This window comes from Zea mays, chromosome 10 (assembly GCF_902167145.1).
Source record: "Zea mays cultivar B73 chromosome 10, Zm-B73-REFERENCE-NAM-5.0, whole genome shotgun sequence".
Lineage (NCBI taxonomy): Eukaryota > Viridiplantae > Streptophyta > Magnoliopsida > Poales > Poaceae > Zea > Zea mays.
The window spans coordinates 95720268-95726403 of NC_050105.1; positions in this window are offsets into that span (position 1 = coordinate 95720268).

The following is a 6136-nucleotide window of genomic DNA, read 5'->3' on the forward strand; positions in this document are numbered from 1 at the left end:
GTCAGGAAGGCAATACCCCTCGCTTACCCGCTCCAGATCCACGACGTAGTGGGAAGCGAGCACGGCGAAGGCCCACCTGACGCCGTGGTGTAGCGCCTCGCGGAGTCTACCGCGCATGTGATCACCCAAGGCCTGCAGGCGACTTTGAGGAGAGCTTCCTGAGGGGACGTCGCCGAAGCCAAAGACCCAGCAGAAGTCCGAGATGGCCTCGGACATGGCCGTGTGGTTGGCCTCCCTCCGCTCGGCCGCCTCGGCAAGCGCCCTGGTGGACTCATCAAGGGCAGACTCGAGCCCTGCGAACAGGCAGAGCGCAAGGCCTCAAACACAAGCGGAGGAAACAAGCTGAAACGAAAACCGAAAACAGCCAGGACATACCTCCGGCTCGGGCACGCTGCTCCGAGGCTGCGGCCTGGGCTACGGCTAGGTCTACTGCAAGGGCTCCAGCCCGGCTTTCGGCCTCGGCAGCCCGGCCCCGAGATTGGTCTCGCTCATCGGCAACCTGGTCGAACTCCGACTGCCGTCGTTGCACCTCTGCGCGTGTCGCTGCCGCCTCTGCTCTCAGATCGGCGCAGAGCAACCGAAGGTCCGCCACCTCGGCGCCCTGCTGGGAGAGGCGCGCAGTAGCCCCGGTGAGCGAGGTCCTCAGGGATCGCAGCGAGCCCCAGATATCGACCTCGTGGCAGATGAACGACGACTTGGTGGCGCTCAGATCCGTCATATCCTAAGGGAAGGAAGCGGGGCGTCACAAAGGACGCCTTGGTCACAAAAAAAGGGGGTATGCCTGAAATCATTACCTGGAGGATCTTGGGGACGTCCCTGCAAAAGACCTCCAAGGATGACCGGAGCGACCCCACCGTTGCTTCGGCACACTCGCGGAGCTCGTCCCAAGACTGCTCCTCCCGCTCATCGTCAAGAACGAAGAAGGGATCCGAAGACTCACGGGTCCGGAACCGGAGCAACTGGCGCCGCCTCTCGGAGCTCCGCCGCGCAGGGACAAGGCTGCCGCTCGGTGGGACGGATCGCGTTTCCACGCCCCCCTCCTCTGAGGCACCGAGCGCCGACGCCTCGGCCATCTCAGCGTCAGCGGCAACAGGCCGCTCCCCGACCGGGACGGCAGCGGCTGGCGCCAGCACCGGCGGCATGTCCGGTGGGCCCGAGGCCACGTCCGCGCCAGCCGCCTCCCCCAGCGTGACGGCCACTTCGATAGAAGAGTCGGCCTCGGGAACTCGCTCCACGGCGAGTGGTGCCGCCTGAGCCCCCCCGCTGTGGAGCGTCTTGCGAGAAGGTCAGCTGAACGGCGAGGCCCGGCGCGGCACCGGCTGCGGAAGCCGACGCCGTCTTAAGGACTTTCCGGGGAGCCAGATCGGTCAGGCCATGGCTTCGCTTGCTGAGGAGGAAAGGAAAGTCGCGGTCGGGACATACGAATGAGGAGCCAGGACGAAGACGTTCTAAGGTACTTACCCGCTCCGGGCCATGATCAACCGTGCCTGAGGAGAGGTCTCTCGGATCTCGACCCCCGAAGGTACCGCTGAGGTCCGCCTCGCCGCCAGCTTCGGTACCATCCTCGCCTTGGGCACCTTGGACGCCCAGGAGACGGACTGCCCAGGCGCTGCCACGGCGACCTGATGGTCGCTCTCTTGCGCTGCCGGCGTGGGCGATGGCTCTCGGGGAACAGGCGCCTCGGCCTGACTCCCCGGGGTCACCTCAACTTCCCCAGCCGAGGGGTCGAGTACCCCCTCGGTCTGCCCCCGCTCTTCGGGCCGGGACCTCGGTGTCCCAACCCCGGGAACTGACGGCGCCAGCCCACTCGGGGGCTGGCTTGACGACTCCTGGCCTAGCCTCAAACCCGGGCTGAGGCCAAGGCGGACAGCCATGTCGTCATCCTCGTCATCGTCTTCATCATCGTCGTCGTCGTCAGGCGTTTCCGGCGACGGCTCCCTCGAGAGTCCGTCCCTCTCCTACCGACGACGGAGCTTCTCCAAGGCGTCTCAGGCCCGCGTCCGCTCTCGGGCCCGAGCCTTCTTCGCGTCCTTCTTCTTCTTCTCCTCCGCGGCAACCCGCCGCGCTGCTCGGTCCACCGCGTCCTCTGGGACCCGTGGCCGGGAAGGCTTGTGCCACCCTACCTCCTGGAGACAGATGAAAAGTCTCGACCGTAAGGACCAAGGGCAATCCGGCGCAAGGAGAAAGAAGGAGCGGACACTCACCAGGGTCACACACCCGCGGTCGGGGCGCATCAAGGGCTGGGAGAAGGCGCTGGCGTCCGGTTTTCCCAACGCGGCGGCCACCCGCCCGTGGAGAACGTCGATGGGAAGGGGATCTGAGGACATCCGCGAGCCCTCCAAGTCAGCCTCTGGCGTCATCTCCCAAAGCGGCAACCGCCGCTCCGCCAAGGGAAGCACCCTCCGGCGATGAATGGCGGCAATCACTCCCGCGGCGGTGAGCCCTCCTTTCCGCAACGCCTCCAGGGCCTTGAGAAGGGGCTCGAGATTCTTCTGCCTGTCGTGCGGGGTCCCGTAGCGCCAAGCATCGGCGACGGCGGTGACCACTCGCTGAGAAAACGACGGGAGCATCTCGCTGTCATTCCGGAGGTAGAACCACCGGCGCTGCCACCCTTTATTCGAGGACGCAAGGACGGCGGGAATATACTGCGACGCCCGCGACTACCTCAGCTGGAGGATGCAGCCGCCGGCCCGCACTGCCGTGCGGACTCTTCTCTCCCCCGTCGGCGAAGCAAAAAGCTCCGCGGAGAAGAAATGAGTCCACATGTCCCAGTGGGGGGCGATCCCCAAGTATCCTTCGCACACCGCTACGAAGATGGCGGCTTGCGAGATGGAGTTGGGGCTGAGGTTGTGCAACTCCACCCCATAGTTGTGCAGGATCGCCCGCATGAAGCGGCTTGCCGGCACACCGAATCCCCGCTCGTGGAAGGAGACGAAGCTCACGACGTACCCCGACGGCGGGGACGGGGCGGCTCCGCTCGCGGGGGGAATCCACTCCGGCTGCCTCTCATCAGAGAGAGGGCAAAGTAAACCCTCAGCAACAAGATCCTCCAGGTCATCCGCTGTAACTATGGAGAAAGGCCATGGGTCGCGCGGCGAGACAATGGTCACCCGGTCGGCCATCACCGAGCAGAAGGGGTGGCGTCGGAAAGGACTGGGTGGGCGGTTTCCTTTTCTCTGGCTAAAACTCTCAGGTTGCAAAAACCTAAGAAGGAAGCAAGGAGCGGAGCAAAGAACCGTCACCAGACCCTCCCTCGAGTATATAAAGACCAAGACAAGACCCGTTCAACGCGTCGCCCGAACCCGCCGTGGGATTCAAAGACTCAAAGCGAAACGACCGTTCCTCGAACGGCTCGCGCACGCGCAACGGCCGCCCCGCGAACCACTCGTCCCATCGCATTAACTCCGCGACGGGACAGGCGGCGCCTCTGGCAGTGGAAGCGAGCGACGCTTCGCCTTCGCCACAATGACCGCGTCAAAAAAGGTACGCCACGTCATTCGATTTCGTATCCTTTTCCTTCTCCTCTTTCTCTCTCTTACAACAGGGACTGGGAAAGGGGGATACCCCGAAAAGGATCCTTCTCCGTGAAGGAAACAGGCCCCGAGCCTCCCTACTGATCAGAGGTTCAAAGGCTGGCCCCTCGGAGGGGTTTAACAGCCGCCTCAGAGCGCGTGGGCTCCACACCCACTACTCGTCAGAGGTTCGAAGGCCGGCCCCTCGGAAGGGTTCAACGGCCGCCTCAGGCCACTCGGGTTCCGCGCCCACTACTGATCAGGGGTTCGTAGGCTGGCCCTCGAAGGGTTCACAGCCGCCTCAGACATAGAGCGAGGGATGACCCTGGGTACGTTCGATACATAACCAAGGCTCGGGCTACGCTCCCGAGGTACCCTAGGACATTTCCGAGACCAGCGGGAACGATCTTGTAACGGAATCCCATCTGAGGGAGGCATCGAGCCCTCGGACCCCGTCGACAGGGGACCGGGTCCGGCATATCACCCGCAGGTACTTTTGAGCGCGCCTCCGGGCCTCTAGCCGACCCCTAACAAATGGGGCACGGGCGTCCACTCGGATTACACGCCAGCAGTTCACCGGAGACACCATGTTCGGCGCCCTCCGAGGGCAACATGGCGCTTTCCCCCCTCCTCCTTGCGGAAAGGCGACGCAGGGTCGTATGTAAAAAAGTCGAGTCTGTCCTTGACCGTCCTCTCGCCCTGTGCAGAGGCTCGGGGGTTGCTCTCGCAAACCCGGCTCCAGCCAAACCGTTGACAGCGTCAACATACCAGCCCGAGAACTTGGGACCCGACCGTGCACCCGGGCTACGACCAGCTCGCATGAGGGAACGACCAGACCAGCCGAAGCATTGCGCGAGGCATTAAGACCTCGGAGGAGTCCAACCACTCCTCTGAGGCCTCGGGGGCTACATCCGGCGGGTGCGCTCACGCGCACCCACCGGAACAAAACGCATCCGAGAAAGGCTGGTCCCCTTGCAAAAAAGTGCGACAAAAGCCTCCAAGCGAGTATTAACACTCCCTTCGAGGCTCGGGGGCTACTGTCGGGGACCATAATTAGGGGTACCCTCAAGACTCCTAATTCTCCGATGGTAACCCCCATCAGCACAAAGCTGCAAAGGCCTGATGGGTGCGACTAAGTCAAGGATCGGTCCATTTGAGGGACTCGATCACGCCTCGCCCGAGCCCAGCCTCAGACAAGGGCAGCCGACCCCGGAGGATCTACGTCTCGCCCGAGGCCCCCCTCCAGCAACGGACATACTTTCGGCTCGCTCGAGGCCCAATCTTCGCCAAGAAGCAACCTTGGCCAAATCGCCACACCAACCGACCAAATCGCAGGGGCATTTAATGCAAAGGTGGCCTGACACCTTTATCCTGACGCACGCCGTCCAGTCGACAGAGTCGAAGTGACCGCAGTCACTTTGCCGCTCCACTGACCGGTCTGACAAGAGGACAGCGCCGCCTGCGCCGCGCCGACTGCTGTGCCACTTGATAGAGTGAGGCTCACAGCAACCAAGTCCGGCCTCAGGCGCCATAGGAAACTCTGCTTCGCCCGACCCCAGGGCTCGGACTCGGGCTCCGCCCCGGAAGACGACGAACTCCGCTTCACCCGACCCCAGGGCTCGGACTCGGGCTCAGCCCCGGAAGACGACGAACTCCGCTTCGCCCGACCCCAGGGCTCGGACTCGGGCTCAGCCCCGAAAGACGACGAACTCCGCTTCGCCCGACCCCAGGGCTCGGACTCGGGCTCAGCCCCGGAAGACGACGAACTCCGCTTCGCCCGACCCCAGGGCTTGGACTCGGGCTCAGCCCCGGAAGACGACGAACTCCGCTTCGCCCGACCCCAGGGCTCGGACTCAGCCCTGGCATCAGCCGACGGTCTCCGCCTCGCCCGACCCAGGGGCTCGGACTCGACCTCGGCCTCGGAAGACAGACTCGACCTCGACCTCGGAGGAGCCTCCACAACGCCCAACCTAGGGCACCACGGACCGACCACGTCAACAGGAGGCGCCATCATTACCCTACCCCAAGCTGACCCAGGCTACGGGGAACAAGACCGGCGTCCCATCTGGCTCGCTCCGCCAGACAAGTAATGATGGCGCCCCGCACGCTCTATGATGACGGCGGTTCCCAGCCCCCTTACGGAAGCAAGAGGACGTCAGCAAGGACTCGACAGCCCCGACAGCTGTCCTTCCGCCAGGCTCCAGCGCTCCTCCGACGGCCACGACACCACACGAACCGGGTGCCAAAACCTCTTCGGCTGCCATGATGGCATGTACTTAGGGCGCTAGCTCTCCACCGCTAGACACGTTAGCACACTGCTACACCCCCCATTGTACACCTGGATCCTCTCCTTGCGCCTATAAAAGGAAGGACCAGGGCCCTCTTACAGAAGGTTGGCCATGCGGGGAAGGTCGGGACAGGCGCTCGCGTGAGGCCGCTCGCTCCCTCCCGCGTGGACGCTTGTAACCCCCTACTGCAAGCGCACCCAACCTGGGCACGGGACAAACACGAAGGCCGCAGGATTTCCACCTCTCACGCCCGTCTCCCTCCAGCTGCCTTCCCCCCTTCGCGCTCCGTCTCGCGCCGACCCATCTGGGCTGGGGCGCGCGACGACAGTTTACTCG